The following is a 19,644-nucleotide window of genomic DNA, read 5'->3' on the forward strand; positions in this document are numbered from 1 at the left end:
CACATCTTACACTAGAGTCACCTCCACCCTCTCCCTCCTCTTTCTCTTCTTCCTCAGGCACCCATGTGACCAGGCACTGAGACCAGAGCATCTTTCTTGCCAGAGACAGGAGCAAGGAGGTCACACCTGATGTGAAGAAAGCCAATAAGACCTGAGTGGCTAAGCGAGTCGAGAGGTCCAGGGGGTCAAGGAGAGAGGAAAGAGTCAGGGAGAGTGCCAAGTGCAAGCGTGAGGACAGAAGACAGGCCACCTGTCAAGGTAACAGTTTTCACTAGAGAACCCACTGGCTGGCCTCCTGCCTCTGACTTGCTGGACTTCTCCCCTTTGCACAAAACCAGAGCTCTTCCGGTGTGTGAATACAATCCTGTCACCCTTCCTTAAAATATGTGAAGTGATTTCCTATTCGTTGTCCCAAAGATAAAATAAAAATCCATGGCTTACAACGTCTTTATGACCAGAGCCTTTCCCGTTGCTTCCACCCCTGTACTCAATACTGCAGCCATTCTGAACTTCTTTCCCTTAACTTTTGTGCCTTTGCCCACGATGTTCCCTCTGAGAAGAATAATCTCCCACTCCATTCTGCTCTCTCCACCTCCTTGCCTACAGGAACTAGAATTTCAGATCTTGGTTTAAATGTTACTTCTTCTAGATGACCTTCCCTGACCCTCCAAATCAGAGTTTCTCAGACAGCAGACCTGCAGTGCTTGTGTAAAATATTTCTGGCTCCACTCCATGTTAACTGAATCAAACTCTCTGGGCTGGGGTCCAAGAAACCACATTCCACTTATTCTAGTGTATATTAATGTTTCAGGACCAATGATTTAGACTCTGGGATGATATAAATAATAATAAACAACCCATACAGCACAATTAATTCCCCACCAATCAAAATGGACATACTGACCAATCAGGACAGATGCCATGACCAGCCAAAGTGGACTCCGGCTATCAAACTCTCATATGTACTAGTCTGTACCAACAATAACCAGCTGGCCCATGCTCTGTTTCATTATATCCCACCTTTCCTCTGGGCTGGAATATATTAGCTGATATTTACTGAGTACTTCCTTTGTGCTAGGTATTGTTCTAAACACTTTTCTTACATCATTTCAATTATCTTTCAAGATAATCCTATAAATTAGGTGCTATTATTATTTTCTTTTTTTAGAAACTGTTTATTTTCCATCAACCTATTTCCATTTTAAGAGTTTGTGGAAGAACAGCTTAAGACCACTCAGTGGTTGTTCCTACCCATTCAGTGGCCTGAGCAGTGGGAGCTGCAGACCAGTCTTCAGTGGGGAACTGCAGAATAGGCACAGAGGGCACCTGCACACCTTCGGACAGGTCCACCACCTCAGGCTGAGTAGCAGTGAACTCAGGAGCTGGAGCTGAATTCACCCTGAAATTCCTCCTTGGTCACAGCCTTCTCAGCTGCCGCCTGCTCTTCCCTTTCAATCTCTTCAGGATCTCTGTAGAAGTAGAGATCAGGCATGATCTCCCATGGGTGTTCACGGGAGATGGTGCCACGCATGCGCAGAACTTCCCGGGCAAGCATCCACCACTTCAGACCCACTGAGTGAGCTCCCTTGTTGCACGGGATGGCAGCGTCCACATAATGCAGAGGAGAGTCTGTGTTACACGGAGCAGTGGTAGGCAGGTTAACGAAAGAGGCCTCCGTGAGAGGCTGGTGGGCAGCCCTGGGATCAGTAACCAGCAGAAGGCTTGGCTCCCGGAAGGCTGCCTGGCTCCGGTTAGTGAAGGTTCCAGGAGTGAAGCGGCCAGCAATAGGAGGGGCTCCTGTGACAGCAGCAAACTTCAGCACAGCTCGCTGGCCAGTATTCCCGGAGGATAGGACACTGACATCAGCTGGGTTTTCAATGGCAACAGTGGCACGAGCTGCCAACAGAAGCTTCTCCCAGGTCCTCTTCAGATTTATGATGTAGATGCCATCACTTTTCCTTTTGTAGATGTACTGTTCCATTTGGAAGTCAAGGTTGGTGCTACCTAAGTGGGTTCCTGCTGCAAGGAATGAGGACATCCTCCTCCTTCATTTTCAGGACATCAAGGGCTGCGGACATTGTGAGAGCTTCCCTTTAAGTTACAATGAGAATGCAGAACAAGCCATATGGACCCCTGGCTGGGTAGTGTGGAAAGGCGGTGCCATTATTATTTTCATTTACAGATAGCAAAACTGAGACACAGAGATGTTAAGTTACTTGGCCAACATTACACAGCCAGTAAGTGGCAGAGCTAGAGTTCAAATTTAGTCTGGCTCCAGAGCCCTAACCTACACTGCACCTGTCATGGTGTGTATGAGGCTTTATTTTATTGCCAGTCTGGTTATTTGACTTTCTCACTACCTTGTGTTCTCCATGGGGGTAAACCTGATACATAATAGGCTGTCAACAAAAAGTTGGAGAATAAATGAGATCATGCTAATTTAGTTTAGAATCAAGAAGAGTGGACAGTAGAAGGCTGACCAATTGCTTACGTTATCTCCTAGGGTTTTGAGGCTTGCTTTTAAAGAACTTCAAGGACAAGAAGCTTGGGAGCTTGCAGGAATTAAGGTGTGGCAACCATCTGAGGCCACTGAAATCCATGCACCTAGAAAGCCCCAGCCATAGAATTGGTTTTCCTGCTCCAAACATTTTCAACCAAAGTGATGAATATAAAACTGACATGCGTACTCTTGGCAAGTAAAATCATGTCAGAAAGATTAGAACCAACAGAGAGGTGACAGGCCTCAATATTCCATGGAGTTAATTTCTTAGAAAAACCTTTTCAGAATGCCCGTTAGTGGAGCCAGCTGGAGCCCAAAGCCTCAGTAATGAAACTAGCTGTGTCATGCAGATTCATCACACAAAATCAAGACACTGAGTTGCTTTCTCCAAACGTATAAAGTTGGTTTCTTCTCTCAGGGTGGAGCGCCGTGACTGTCACTCCCCAAAGCCCAGATTATTCTTTTCTTTTTTTTTTTAATTTTTATTGGAGTATAACTGATTTACAATGTCGTGTTAGTTTCTGCTGTACAGAAAAGTAAATCAGTTATACATATACATATATCCACTCTTTTTTAGATCCTTTTCCCATATAGGTCATCACAGAGGTTTAGGAAATTTACCTGTCTAGCAGAAATGCAGTTTGGCTTGCAGAGTAGCAAAACTGGAGTCAGGGAAGCCATTGAGGAGAAATCCAGGTGGAGCTGACAAAGGCCTAGGGAAGGTAAGAAGGGTAAGAGGATGAAGCGAGGTAGCACTTTTTTTGTGTTGCAGCAGTTATGAAAGAAAGATTCAACACAGGACCTCAGTTAAGAATAATTGGGGAGGGAGGCATACACACCCTTCTTACCTTCCCTAATTCAACGTGTAATGAGACTAAAACCGTTCTCTTAGTGGCCTCTTGCTACCTTAAAATTATTCAGGTATTTGAGAAAAATGTGGCAGTATTTCTTGACTGTAATTCTTTTAATAAAAATCAGCATCTTGGCATCCATGTCAAGGAAGAAATCCAGAAATCAGTGTACAGAAGAATTATCTGGTAGACTTCTGGGGTTGCAGTGAGACATGGAAGGAGAGGAACTAACCATGGACCAGAATGAGGAGTTTTGACAATGTTTAGAAGTTATTGTGTTCTTCCAGCTACCCAGGGAAGCCACATTCCTTCCTACCCATCCAAATACCTCATGGTTCCCACATTGTTATCCAAGTCACAAATCTTTGGGATTAGGTCCTGTTCCCTTTTTTTTTTTCCCAGCTCAGTTTCCAAAAGAAATGCTTGAAGGATCCAGCTCTGCCTCTAACACTGAGTACTCCTCACCTTAATCCTGGACAGCTCCCATCTTAGTCCTCTGAGAGTTTCCATTGTTTTCCATGGCTGGAGGGGACCTGGACTACTATATTATCTTGTCCCTGTTTGGACTTGGTCTCCTAACTGGCCCTCTCCCAGGGTGGGGAAACAACTAGGAAGAAAGGAGATTTGGAGACATAAGAGTTAAAGGATTGACTTCCTTAATGTCACTTTGACCTGAGAGCCTATTAGCTCCCGGCTAATGGCCCATTTCTGAGCCTCCCTTACCCACCACCGCTGCCCACCCCTAATCCCCACTGTTGCTTGCACCAAGCTTTGGTGCCTGTGCCACCCAGAACTGGGATCTAAGGCCATGATGGAAAGGAGCACAGCTGATCTAAATAGAGGACTTGAATGTTAGGAATAACCAGAATTCATACATTACACTGGCATAAGCAAGTATCAAAACTATAGAAGTTCGTTTGGTTTTTTTTTTTTGGTTTTGGTTTTGGTTTTAAGAATGGGTTGTATTGCTTTCAGAACTAGGAAGAGAGAAAGTGTTGAATTCTAAGTGAAAAATTCCAGTTGGATGAAAAGACTAGGGAAGACTTGTAAGTAACACGGTGACTATCTGGAAAGATTCATTTCGATAGCTGCAAGATTTTTAGTCTGATGCTAAAGCACACATTTCTATTATAATCCTGTTAACTGCTTTTAATGAGTTACTTGTTCATAGAGCAAAGATTAACTGAAATCTAGCCCATGTTTGAGTTGCCACAGATCTTTTATCCCTGATCTAAATAAAAATTTTCACTCTGTTACCTAATGAATCAGAGAAACTAAAAACTGGTAGGAGGGACAATCAACAATAATTCCAAATGCCACTCTAGCTCTCTGGTGATTGGCCTTTCCTGTAATGACCTCTACCATCCAGAGTTCACACCTCAAGATCATCTCTGGCCTACACTTCAGTATTTGGTTAGCTCTTTCCAGAAGGCAATTCTGTTTCACATATACATTTAATATAGATATGCCTTTTAAAAAGAAAATTATAATAATGAAAAACATATATACACTTAAGGAGTTCTTATGTGACTCAAGTTTTATCTACTTAGTGTTGCTGACACTGATAAACCACTCGACTTTGGGGATTTTTTAGTTTACAAGGTCATTAGACAAGTTCAATGGAAATACAGCCTATTTGTACAGTGGGGCACATTTGAAGATCCTTATAATTTGTCAATTAGACTCCTCCAAATAAATATTTTACATTTATTAAGGACTTGACTCCCCCAGATCTTCTGATTATATTACCTACTATAAGAATAAAATCTGGGCAGTTTATCATTGTCAATAGGTTTTTCCCAGGAGAATAATTTTTCTGAAAAACAATATCACACATTTATGTTGGTAACTTGGTTCTATACCAGCTGAATTTGAATTTCTAATTTCTAAATTATCCATGTTAGGTAGAAGTACAATTAAGGAAGTTTTTGTCAATTTGAAAACTCTGGGATGAGGGAAGAGGTTGGAATAAAAGACAGACCATTTAAAATCTAAAATAAATGCCTAATTAATTTATGAAAAAAATATGCAGTATACGTTATTGCCACATCCAGTCAGTATGAATACTTAAATGGCAGTTTTTCCAAACTATTATCTTCTGTATTTTTATTTGTGTTTTTGGCCACTTCACTCTCTATAATCAGGAAACCAGTTATAATGTTTAAAAGGATCATACATAATACATTTCAAAGTTTACTATCTTAAAAATATAACTCCCTTCGGGGAGTTGAATATGGCTTACTTGGATTCTTGCCTTTATTGATATTTCCTGAGGGTTACATCCACGAGTGAGGTCTTGGAAATCGGGTAACCAACAATTTTTCATGACACAGTGTAACTCCCTTAGCAATGTGGCGCTAAAACCAGGAAAGTGACATTTCCTCCATTGTCTTTGGCTGTAGCTATGAGTTTCCCTTCGAAGAGACCACAAAGCAGGACCCAGTCAGTTTAATAATCCTGATAGAACCAGCGTGAGTGAAAGTTATGAGCACAGAGAAGCTTGGGAAAAGTAAAACGGTAGGGAAGGAAGTCAGCACATGGAGGCAAAGACCATCAGTCACCAGCATCAATTTTCCACTGGTTTATAAACCAGCATATTGGGGAGAGTGGGGTTTGAGAATAGGAGCTGGGAGGAGAGTCGTTTTTAATATACTGTTTTTCCTTTCGGTTCTTCCTTTTAATCCTGTGGTGTTGAAAGCACAGCTTTCTCAAAGACAATCTGACCTATAGTCAACATTATAAATCACTCTCTAACCTCATAAACTGAGGGTCTGCAATGAAGATCTGTAATCAACACTGTAACTCATTCTTCTAACCACATAAGTTTAAAAAAAAAGACCCTCTAACATCCTTATGGTCAATTCTAGAAAACAAATACAAAGATAAGGTAGGTTTTGTTTTTTTTTTCTCAGAAAACTTTTTATGCATCAACACTACTTGAAGCTATTACTTGTTAGTTCAGGGCTTGATATCTTGAACATTTTCTGAAATCAATAAATGTAGGGTACACAGTAATGAGAATATTGTGAACAGCACGGTTAACTATTGGATTACCCCTCAAAATCTAAAACAGAATGAAAATCCTGCTTTTAGAATTCCAATTAATGTAATCAGAGTTTTTCCAGTTAATCTGGAACTATTCCTGGGTGTAGCATCACATCAACCTACCAACGTACTAGTAAATTGGCTGATTTCTGCCTACCACTTACACCAACAACCATGAATCTGTAGGATAGGATGTAAAAAAATCTAAGATACAGAGCAGCCCAAGCGAGGTGCCAGGCAAGTGCCAAAGACAACAGCTCTGAGTAAGAACATAAATAAGAAAATATATAACAGGACTGTGAAATAACAGTATGGTTCCAGATTTAGGAAACTTTTAGGGTCATTCTATTCTATGTGGATCAGAACAACACTAAAAGCCTGGATCTGGGTGTTACATCTGTAAATAGACAATACAAAATAAGTGTCTACTGGAGACCAGTCGGTTTAGAAACCATGAGCTATGAAGAAAAGTTGCACAAACTAATTTTCGTGACAACTTGGCAAAGAAAAGATGAGGATAGACTATGGTGATATATATCAAAAATTGGAAGAGTAGACCAGTCTCTGTAACTTCAGAAAACACAACCGAGCAGTTCTGCTAATATATTTTACTCCACATGGAGCAAAAATGAAGTGGTAAAAAAGAAATAGAGGTGGCTGAGTATTACTACTTCGAGCATCCAAGCAGAGATCGTGTGATCATGTGCCAAGGGGGATGATGAAGAAATTCTTAACTTTTCACCCAGCACTGTGATTTTGTAGATCTCAATGCATGATCCTTTGCCAAACGTAACTTTTTATTTAAAAATTTTAGAGATTAAAAAGCCAGAAATCACTTAAAAGTTTAAATCCAGCCTATGACAAGATGCATATCCATCCTTTAATATTCATTAAGTTTATTTTAGGCTTATGACACAGTTCAGTGCACATCAGATATTGTTACAAATTATACACTTAAGATAAAATAATAAGGAAAGGCAATAGAGTCAACAGCACTTATATTTTGAAACATGTTGATAACAGCTTAGTAACAATACTTCCTAGCAGGTGGAGACTGTATTGCATGCAGTATAAGATGAGAAAAAAACTTAAACCGTGGCACAGAATTTGAAGTTGGCAAGACTGATGCTATCACTAACATTGCATAGGAGATCTCCATATGCTATTTCTGCATGTAAGAAAAGGTCACAAATTCGCTTAGATTGGACCACACACACAGAGGGATAACTCATATTCCCTTGCTCTTTATAATCTGTTCTCCATTTCACTAATTCATCCACTTAGTCATCATTTATCTAAACATATGTATGCCCTCACTATCGAAGGGCATCATTTAAATCCATCTCCTTGGACTCTACGTGCTTTAAAAGCATTAATGTCCTACTACATCAGGCCGTAATTTCAATAATATTTTCCACTGTATTTAAGGAATTACTTGGTGGGAATGGATTAGAAGTTTTGAAATCAGCATGTTCTTTTTGCATGACTTATTTGCAAAAGCCCCTCTGTCTTGTACTGGTGATTACCTTCCCTGCACATTAGTGAGCGCTCCCAGAGTTGGATGCATGCTGGGGACAACAATCGTTAATGTTTATGATCTACATGGCATATTCCCTGTTTGCCTCTCATCCTTTTTCCTTGATAATTTTTCTTCATAGCGCTTGGCAACCCTGATTACAGATCTGTATCCTTTACCCAAAACCTTTGGGGCCATCTGTGCTTCCAAATTGAATTTGTTCAGAACTTTTAGGAAGGCTTTATGGCACACTCCCAGCAGGGTCTGTGACAGCCCCTCATAAGCAAACATTAACATTTCTTCAATGCAGTTCATGGGAATTCATACCAAGAGGGATAAACAAAGACTACAAATAGCTTCATCTTTCCCCAGGTCATGTTCTGCTGCCAGAGAAGTTCAAGTCAGGTCAGGTTTTGCTGCCAACTGAGTTAGGAAATACCTTTCAGTTTGAAGAGCTTTTTGAATTTCAGAATCACAGATAAAAGATTGTGGACTTGTAAATATTTATTCTTTGTCTATTTTCTGTCCAGCCTCCCAACTAAGATTTAAGAGCTGTGCAGACCTGAATATTTTGTTTATCCTCTTTTTTGTGTCTCCCAAGTCCAGAATGATGAAAGACACAAAATCCCAGTAAACAGTTGTTGAGTGAATGAATGAATGAATGAATGAGATGGTCTGGCACTAGAGCTCTGCCTAATGGAAGAACTCTATAATGTCTACCAGATCATCTCTCTTAGGGACTTTAAATAATAATACACAGAGTGGGATACAGGCCGTGAACTATGCAGAACCTGAAAAACAAGACAAAACAAAACAAAACTACCAATGGAAAGGAAAGGCATTAAGCAAAAGCAGTTAGGCAATAAAAGATGTAAGCAGAAGCCATGAGGTAGAAAGAGAGAAGAGAAGGTCATTCTTTACTCAGAAGTATTAGAAATAACAGAGACAGTGAAAAAGATGCCAGAGTCCACACAATAGATTCTAAGACTTGGTATCAGTGACACCATACAAAATGTCCATTAACTAAATCGTTGTTTGACTTTGTTCCTTGCAACTTGAAACACCACCTTAGGTGAACTAAATAACTTCTCTGAGCCTCAAATCTTTACCTATTAAATGACGAGTTTGGAGAGAGGATGCCAAAATTTCCTTCCAAATAAAATAATTGTGTACAGCAGTGGTTCTCAAACATTAGTATACAGAATCACTTGGAGGGACTGTTTAAACTCAGATCACTAGACTCCACCCCCAGAGGTCTTTTGGTTTTGGTTTTTTTTTTTTTTCTTTTGGCTGCACTGCACAGCTTGTGGGATCTTAGCTACCCCACCAGGGATCGAACCCGGCCCCGGAAGCGAAAGCGCCGAGTCCTAACCACTGGACCGCCAGGGAATTCCCCAGGGTTTTTGCTATAAGAAGATTTGGGTGGTGCTTGAGAATTTGCCTTCCTCAGATGAAGGTGATGCTAATACGCTGGTTCAGGGACCAGTTTTGAGGGCTGCTGGTCTACTACACAAGCAGCATTATTTTACAAAACACATGTGAGCCATTATCCAAATTCTGGTGCCCTCTGCAAATTGTTTGAGTTTGTCCATCTATAAAGCTATGTGCAAGCTTCCCATCCACTCTTGATATTCAATTTGATTTCCAGCCCTGAAATGAGAAAAACAATGACAGAATTTCTTTTCATCGTGATGGCTATTTAACCATAAAGCTAACGCTTTTGAAATTAAATGAAACTGATGTTTAATACTGTCTCACAGACACCCAGAGACAGGCTTGAAAGAAGAGAAATTTCAGTATGTTTATTCCCTTTGGACCTACTTGTGGCAGCCGCTTATTTTCTGGCATTCAGAAATTTTTAACTTCAAATGACACGGTACGGCCAATCTATGTCCAACTGAGTTTAAGGCACAAACAAAGTTGCTCACTTCCCTGGCAAGTTTTTATGAACTGAAAACTTTACAGAATAATTCTGATTACTCTTACCAGTGCAAAAAAGAAGCTACACAGCTTGGTTTTTTTTTTAACAGTCAGATCAAAATTATCATTAGAAAAAAGGATTTCCAGCGTGGCAGGTTCAAAAGTAAAGTCTCAGAAAATCTAGAACCACCAAATTAATAGAGTGACTTCTTCGGGCATAATTATACTTCAAAGAAAGTAAATGCTATTACTCGCTTGCAAAGACAAGAAAATAGGTGCAGATCGCTGTAAGTGCTCCACAGCTCACTGGAAAACATCTTGGAAAAATCTTTTATTACCAAATAACACCTTGGCAAAGCTATACACCCTGCTGTCCTGGGGGGAGGAAAATGGTAGTGGGGGCAGAGATAACCTGGGGCAGTGTTGTAGCTGACTGATCCATGCGTGATTAATTATCACGTACAAATATGGGTGTGACAAAGCATGTAAAAGGCACTCAAAGTGCACGTGTGGGTCACCTGACGCTCTTCCAGAAATGAACAATGGATCCCTGAAGACTGAACTATGCATGGTACCACAGTCAGGAAAAAGAAGATGGAAAAGGAAGGATTAAAAGGTTGACAATGATTTTTTTTTTTTCTGAAGCCAGTTTATTTTTCTTTGAGCTAAAAGTGTTCTGCCTCAAGGCTGGCATAAAGCAGCCTTTCCAGGAAGCCACATTTATCACACCAAAGAAAAGCACCACAAAGGAGACAGCATGATAAATACCTGGTTTTGGGATCCCAGGATAGAGTGTCCAGAAATGAGGATAAGAATTTATTTATCTCCTTGAAGCCTGGGCTCTAGCTCAAATAATATTCTCAGCAAACTTGCTTCAAAATACCCAAATCTACTCATTGGTTTAAGACATTAGATATATTAATTACATGATGCTTCATCATATTCTAAAAATGGTTTATAGAGTTGTCCTCTGATCTAAGACACACATGCAAGTTATTTGTTATGGTGACTGCTTGCTTTGCAGAGTCTCTGCCCTTGACCCAGTCCTATAGATCAATGTCAGGCCAAGTGAGATCTCCAGAAAGGGACAGCATGAACCCTCTCGCCAAGGTTAGGCTTTTGAAGCTAAAAGTTGGTCCCTGACTCTGGGATCAGACTGACTTGGGTTTGAATTTTATCTCCAAACTTAAAGTTGTATGACCTTAAGTGACTTAACCTCTGGAAGTCTCAATTCCCTCCAGCGTAAAAGGAGGCTAATTATAAATCACGCCTCAAAGGATGTTTGTGAGTTAAAGTGAGGTATGATAATATATATATGTGTTTATTATGTCTGGCACATAGTAAGTGTTCAATAAGTATCAGTTACTATTATTAATACCATTGTTTTTATAGTAGAACTTCTCTCAATGACCTTCCATTAACTGATTTGCCAGATTAATTCACCATACCATCCATTTCTTCCGTTAAGCATATACACTGATGCCCACAGCACTCTGAATGCTCTCGACAGCAACCTACCTCTTGGAAACCTGTACACTGAGTTTTATGCTTAACAAAAGCCACATAAATTTATTGCCAAACTTGATTGTGACCAATGTAACAGTTATTGGAATTTTGTAATTTAATAAATATTATGTAAACTTATAAAGCATAAGAGCAAAAACAAAGAGTTGTTATCTCTGTGGAAGCTAAGTGAAATGCTTTGGAAAGATAAGTAGAAAAACGATTTCTGCCAAATTAAGTGACAAAACTACAGAAGGTTAGGAGAAAAGATCACAATAATCTAGAAAGTACTGTACGTAGATTGCCTCATATGTATATTTAAGATCATTCTACATTTTAAAGAAATAGAAGTGGAAATTGTAAAGAAGGCATTTTGGATGTTGCTTATGAAAGAAAGATACTGGAGAGCTCTAATCAGCAGACCAGTATGTCAAGAAAACACTCTGGCCCTACATCAAAAGATTGACAGTGGAATGTCTGTACATATTTTTTAAGTTAAAATAAAATGTTTGGTATATGAATATATCATTCCCCCCCCACCCAGTTGCTATTTTTGAAAGCAAACAATACAACACCAAGAGTGAACTCTTAAGGTAAACTATGGAATTTGGGTGATGATGATGTGTCATTATAGGTTCATCAATTAATGGTAACAAATGCATCACGCTGGTGAGGGATGCTGAAAGCGGGGGAGGCGATGCATGTGTACAGGCAGGGAGTATATGGGAAATTTATGTCCCTTCCTCTCAGTTTTGCTGTGTACCTAAAACTACTCTTAAAAAAATAATTTAAAAGTCTTAAAAAAAAAGAAAAAAGAAAAGTAAATGACCATTGCTGGTCCCAACTGACTTAGATATAGCATTATTCAAATACCCTTACTCACTAAGCCGCTTTTCAGAGTTCTAAATTTAAATACGTTAGGGAAAGGGAACTACTTCAGCAAGTAGGTAGGGACTTGTTTTTGTGATTTACCCACAACCATATTCAGTCACATAAAATAGCATTTCCTGTAATACATGAGATCCAGGCCAAAAAGTGTTGCCCTGAGGTAGCAAAAGAGGGACATTTGGAATAGAAGTGTATAAGCGTTGCTCTACTAACTGGCATCCTCAAAATTGTCAGGAGAGCTTTCTAAAAGTACAGATTCCTAAGACCCATGTCCAGTATTTGGAAATAGTAGGTCTGGGGTAGGACCCAGGAAACTGTGGGGTTTTTTTAAGTTTCCTAGATGCTTCTGATGGGTAACCAGGTTTGAGAAAAATTGATGTTGAGCAGTACTGTCTAATCTAAATATAATGCAAGCCACATTTTCTGGTAGCTACATTTTCAAAAGGATTTTCTAGTAGCCTCATTTAAAAAAGAAAACTTAATAAGACATTTTATTTAAATCAATAAGCTCAAAATATTACCATTTCAACACGTAATCAACATAAAAATTATTAATAAGATATTTTATGTCCTTTTTATTTGTACTAAGTCTTTGAAATCCAGTGTGTGTTTTACACTCAGCGCATCTCAGTTTGGACCAGCCCCACCGCAAGTGCTCAACAGCCACCTAGGGCTACTGGCGGCCACATTGGGAAGGACAGATCCGGGGTGTAAAGTGGTAAATCATCTTAGTGATGTACGCTGTCTTGGTGATGGTACTATATTTTGATGGTTCACAACTACTAAGTGATTGAGGAAAGAAGGTGATTAGAAAAGTCAAAAAGGAGAATGAGACAGCATGAAAAATGAAGGATGAATATGACCCTTAACTCTTTAACTGGGAGGTTTTTGTACTGTAAGTGAAGGAAGCACACAAATATTCAAGGGAAAACAAATAAAACTGATGTCTGTGTAAGCAAGAAGGGGAAAAGTTGGAGAATTCAATTAGACAAGAGTAAAAACTGTCTACCACACAACTCCAGTTTTTAAGTCCAAAAACAGAATTCCTACAGAGTTCATGTTCACCTTTCAGAAACCTGTGTGACAGTAGAGTATGGAATAGAAATACGTTTATGAAAAAAGTAAACTGCCCAGCATAAAAGTAACTTATAGAAGCATTTCCAAATGTTTTAAGCTGTGCACACACTTTTTCATCTATCACGCTATAATGTTAGTGAAAACACATTTTGGAGGCTGAAATCATAAATCTGAACAAAGAGCTTAACATAGAACTGATGCACATTATCCTTTGGGAATTTAACTAATTTTTTTTTTTAAGATTTCAACAGCAAAGTATTCTAACCAGGACTATCACAGCCAAAAATGCTGTAAATCAAACAAAACATTTGTGAAGGAAAGCTCCTTAATTCCTCACCAAACACTTGTATCAGTGAAAAAACAATCAGAATAGAACAAATTCCGTGTCAGAGGTTAATGGGGATGTGTGAGGTATCATATTGCAGACTTTTATTATACAGTATGTAAAAAATTCTATAGGAGCCAAGTGTTTCATCTGAAGCCTATAACTGCACTCAATTTACATATGAATCTAACATATGAAATACATTTTTTCATTTTCCTCTTACCTAGTGACTTCAGACGGCACAAAATCAGGTTTTGGAGCAACCACAGAGGCAATGATAAAGTTCTAACAATTTAAAACTGAATCCTTTAACATGCCAATTCATAAATACATAAAATGATGCTATTGATCCTCCATTTGGAGACACATCTTTTACTTGTTCATCCAATAGAGGCACTGGATTTTCACTGCTCTGTCATCTATACTTTTGCTCAGGTTAGAAGTGGCCAAGGAAACTCAGGATCCAAATTATAAATAAGCAGTAACTTGACAACATGAGCATCTAGTTTGTATATTTATACATGTAAGTCACAATGGCTGTATTATTAATGATTAACAAATGAACAGATTTTTCTGTAACTTCTTTAGGGGTAGATCCAAAAGGTGTTTGAAATCACAGCAATTAACTTTTAGCTAAGAAAACAGATATGTATCTCAATGTATCTCTTGGATAGGTTAAATTATTGACTATTAATTGACTATTTTCAATTAACAGATTCAATCAAGACAGCAGTTAAATAAGCAAAACATTACACTGAGAACAAGTGTTAATTTATTAATATGCTGTAGTTTATGCTCATTTTTCAGTAGATTTTTATTCATTCAACTAGTGCTTGCATTTTTAATATGCAAAGCCCTTTGTTAGGTGCTGTACTAAGTTAAAATTACAATAAAGAACAATTTGTTCTTTTTAATTTTTAAAAAATTTTTGTATTTATTTATGGCATGCGAGATCTCAGTTCCCAACCAGGGATTGAACCCGTGCCCCCTGCAGTGGAAGCCAAGAGTCTTAAGTCACTGGACCACCAGGAAAGTCCCATAATAAAGAACAATTTGTTCTTTAAGTCCAGTCTATGAGCACTGTGCATACTCACAAATACAAACACAAGACCAATACACACACATATTTGAAAAACTATACCTACTGATCCCCTAAGTGCCCAGCCTGCTGCCGTCCCCATCACAGGTGAATATGAGATTTTCTCCTGAATTTCCCTCTAACTTCGTAGAACTGATATAAAATTGCTTCCCAAGTTCTGCAGCATCTCAGGTTTTTTTTTTTCCTTCTGTTTATTTTAGGTTCCTCTGGCCATGTGCCTCTCATTTATCCTCCGCAGATGGCTTCTCCTTTAGAGCTATTTTGACACAGGTGAACTGGTGATGGCCTGTTTGTTAATCCTATTTACAAATCAATATCATGCAATCATAGGACATGCTAAATGAATGTTAACAATGAAGGAGATATTAAGGTTGGAGAGTGTAGATGCCAAAGAAATAGAAAAAGAGTTATTATCATCACCTTTCTGTGAACATTTGACTGGCTGGAGCTTGATATTGAGGAAAAGGCAACATCGGTCTATCAACTTTTCCAAAATGTATCCTAATTCATGTTCCTACCTTTGAGATCATCAGCATGGATTTGAACCATGTGACATCAGGCTGCTCTGTTTTCTATGTGAAGGGGGTAAGAGATGACCACATGCTGACTGTATCTTGAAGGTAAAAACAACTGGATATTCTGACAGAACTGAATGTGGAGTATACAGGAGAGAGAGAAGGCAAGCTTGACTCCCAAGTTTTTATCCTGAGCAATTAAGAGGATAAAGTTGTGATTTCCTGCAATGGGGAGGAATCAGGAGTGGAGTAAGTTTTTTGAGGAAATATCAGAAGTTTGGTTAGGGAAGCCTGTTACATATCCAAGTAGAGATGTCAAGTGAGCAGTTGGGTAAATGCTTTTGGAGTTCAGGGGAAAGGCCTGTGACGGAGATATAAATTAGAAGCCCTCCACATCTATACGGATGAGACCACCAAGAGAGCGGGTGTGGGTAAGAAGAGATCCAGGGAATGAAAGCTGAGTTCTCCGAGACTGGGTCAGAGACAGGAAGAAGAATTAGTAACGCAGACCAAGAAGGAAGAGCCAATGAAGTAGCCAAAAACAGAAGACCAGAAAGTACTTCAGAGGAGGGAGCGGTCAACGGTCAAATGTTACTGAAAAAAAGTTAAGGACTGAGAGTGGACCATTAAGTTTAACAGCATGTAATTCACCAGTGACCTTGACAAGAGATGCTTCAGGGGCATTTTGAGTGATTACCTGACTGGAGTGGTTTTAAGATGAACTGGAAGCAGTACTGAAGACGGAGAGTATCGACAACTCCTGTGGGTAGTTTTGCTGTAAATGGGAATTGAGAAATAGGCACAGGATCTGAAGGGGATGTGGGATCACATGCTTTGCCCTTCACTCTGTCACTCTCCTCTCACCTCAAATCTTCATCACCTCCTCCCCTCATGCTTATTCTAGCTGGACCTTGCTTTCTTATTTCAATTAGAGAAAACAGAAACAATCAGGAAGAATTACACCAAGTTGCCACCACAATTTCTAACCTCCTACCTGCATCCATATTCAACATGAAACTAGTTGGTTTGGTTGTGTGTGCTGTTCTGTGATGGTGTTTAGCTATGTGGGTGCAGGGATGGACCAGGAGAAGTATTGTATTATCCAGGGTTGGGGTTTTGCTAGGTGAGAATGAAGGGTGCTGGGGACACGGACAAAACAATTATAACTGATACATTCAATTCTTTTTGATTTCTAAAAATATAAGAACTGTCCTACAGTCAAAGCCAGGGCCCTGCCAGTTTAATAGAATGACTCAATCTTGGCAGAAATGCCATAAAATGGCAGCAGCTCACATGAGCTTTAAAGTTCAGATTTCTTAAAACCCACAGCTTCCCTTAACTATTCCTTCTACATCTTGCCTCTACACTTAACCAAATTTACTCTTTTCAGCCCATATCACCTCTTGGAGTAACATGTTATCTACTCAATACGTAAACTAGCTGTTTAATTTCTTTTCTAAATTAGCCGAAATTATAATTTCGGGAAAAAGACTGTTTGTTCATCTGTACCATACATATTCCCTATCATAGTATTCAGTTGTCATCTTTCCAGGATCCTTGGCAGTGCTTACATCCCTAATACACAAAATATACAGTTCATATTCACGTCCTCATTTTTTAAGCACCATTTGAACAAAACATCTTATTAGGCATTAGGGAAAGCACAGAAGAAGAGTGTTTCCTACCTTCAAGAAACTCTTACGTATGCAATCTATAAGCTAACATGGGCAGTGCACATGGGCAACCAGAAGGGCAGGGAAAGAATGATTATCTGACCTCATTGCTCAAAGACCTAAATTGTAGTTGAAAGAAAGCACAAAGGACCCAAAATCAAAGAGCTTTCAAGTAAGAAGACCTAGATTTTCAAAATACTTAAACTCATTTTGTTTCTTAGGTAAAAACAACAACAAAGAGATTCTACAGAAATAAAATGAACACATTGTGTTAAACATCCAGTATGTTAGCACAGTGCAAAAGTTTCCTGTTTGGGAAATATTGTTCAGGATAAAAGCTCCAAATGGCCACAACCAATGCTCTTAAATGAACATGCTACCTATGGAGGCACAAAGCCACAGATGAGAGCTGAAGCCAAGAGCAGGAGTCTGAACAGACATAAACTCCCACTGGGCAGAACAGTTTTCTATAATCTTTCTAAATAATCTTTAGACCAGCTTCGATGAATCCCTTAGGATTGGGACCCTAATAATGTCCATGGCCTATGAAAGCTATTTATAAAACTTTTCTGAGAAAGTTACACAAATATATTGCCTCAAGCACTGTGTAACAAAAAGTTATAACCTATTCCTTAGGGGATACCTGAGTTTTTAACAGATCTTAAAGCTATCTTTATGTAGGTTAGGGATTTGGAAGGAAAAAGTAGTCTGATTATACTTTGTATATGTATTTAAATCGCTGTGCTAATTCTATTATCACCATAATAACCACCATCATTTATGTTCTGGACACTGGACTAAGCACTTTACACATTATCTCAGTTAATCTTCACAAAAACAAGAAAACTCTTAAGACGGTATTAGTGTTCCTATTTTAGAGAAAAAGAATTGGGATTTAAATAAGCTAAATGACTTTTCTAGGGTCTCACGATCACTAACTGGCAAAGCCGGGATACACACCCAAGGACCCCACCCACTCACCAGACTATAAAGCCAGTGTGGGCTGAACAACCACTATAACGTGTGTGTGTGTGTGTGTGTGTGTGTGTGTGTGCGCGCGCACGTGTATGTGCGCACGCACGTGTGCACCATCGCCATCCCCTTTTCAAGGGGATTGGTATAGACACTATAACAACCTATACTAGCCAATCTGACACCCAGCGGTCGACCCTACAGACACACCAAAAACCTGTCAAATCCCATTTTAAAGTCCTTAGTATGTCAAAAAGGATGAAAATTAGTACCAGTGTCTTTGTTCACAATTATTTAATGAGACCTAGCATACTGAAAAAGGTGAAATGGGTTTTAAAATCAGATATTCCCTTCCTACTATGTATGGAGGCCAGGATAAACCTCTGACTGCTTACGATTCAACATCTATGGTTTTCATTCATTCAAATTCACACTCAAGTCATTATTTCTGATGTAGTAACCCTGCCGGGGATATAAGCCGCCAAGCGGTAGATGAAATTTCAGGTTCACCTTTGGATCTCTGCTGAATCCATAAATGCTGTATTATGCATTTGTTAACCCAGGATTTTAATGGAAAAAGAGTGAGCATATTAAAAATGCTCTGTTCAGTACACAAAAGTCAAATTTATGACATTACAAAAGGGTTGCTTTCTCAAAATGGTGGGGTGTAGGAGGGAACAGCAAGCATTGCCCAAAGCAGATTATATGCAGACATGAGGAAATTAAAGCTCAAAAGTTAATGAAAATGAGCAACAGAAATCCACATTTTAGAGGTAAGATTTTTGGGAATTATCTCCTAAACGAGACTTCTAAGAATACAGAATTTTTAAGTGAAGGTTGAGGCTGGAATGCAACTCGTCAATTTAAAATAATCCTTTGACTCTTTTCTTTCCTAACCAGGGTAAAGACCTAACATAAGCAGCAAGAAAACTTTCATATTTAGGCCTTCATTTTCTCCTCTTTTTTCTTAAAGCCAATACATGTTGATTCTCCAGGAACTTTTCCAATAGCTGGTTAAATTTCCTGAAAGAAGCTAAGAAAGAATACAAGTTCTTTATACGCATACGTAAATTTATTTACATACACACACACACACACGCACATATATATATATACACACATATTTCAGCAAAATATATCCAGGTTGCACACTGCAGGTTTGTATTCCCTGGAAGCTGCCTCCTCCAGGAGAGGTAGCAAACTGGACGCTAAACAGAAGCTGAGGTCTTAAGACCTTGAGATCCATGGATAGACCAATCTCACCTTTTCTCTCCTGCACTAATACTACCACAAAACAGACAGCAGCAGTTGAGGTGCATATATGTACTTTTACTGACCTGAGATCTGGTTACTTATTATTATTAAAATTGGTTCAGAAATTTGAGAAGAAATAAGGAAGGTGAGTGTCTAGTATTATTAGAAAATTACTACTCCATAAAAAAAATAGAGATTAGAAAACCCACAGCTGTAGAGCCAAGTTCTTTGTTAGGCATGTACAGCTTTCTAACTCCCATAAAAATCTCAACATCTGACCCATTTCATTTTTACAAGGGAAGGGGCTATTACTCTGGAAAATACGCGTAAAACTCCGCAGCATTTAGAGGCATTAAACAGTTTTATTTCACATTTGTTTCCTGTGTATCCTGCTTGATAGACACGCTGCAGCACCTGCTGCTATAACTCTGCTCTTCATCAGCTCCCAGCCTTCTCTGCTCAGAAAGACTGGTTTGCACTGCTTTTCCAACAGCTGAGGTCATGCT

The 19,644-nt window shown here is 39.1% G+C and overlaps 1 pseudogene; it reads right to left on the reverse strand.

The window, feature by feature from the left end:
• Positions 1–1,178: 1,178 nt before the first annotated feature.
• LOC132375903 (small ribosomal subunit protein uS2-like) overlaps positions 1,179–19,644 on the reverse strand; it is a 28,049-nt pseudogene continuing 9,583 nt past the window's right edge.

Source organism: Balaenoptera ricei, chromosome 12 (assembly GCF_028023285.1).
Source record: "Balaenoptera ricei isolate mBalRic1 chromosome 12, mBalRic1.hap2, whole genome shotgun sequence".
Taxonomy (NCBI): Eukaryota; Metazoa; Chordata; class Mammalia; order Artiodactyla; family Balaenopteridae; genus Balaenoptera; species Balaenoptera ricei.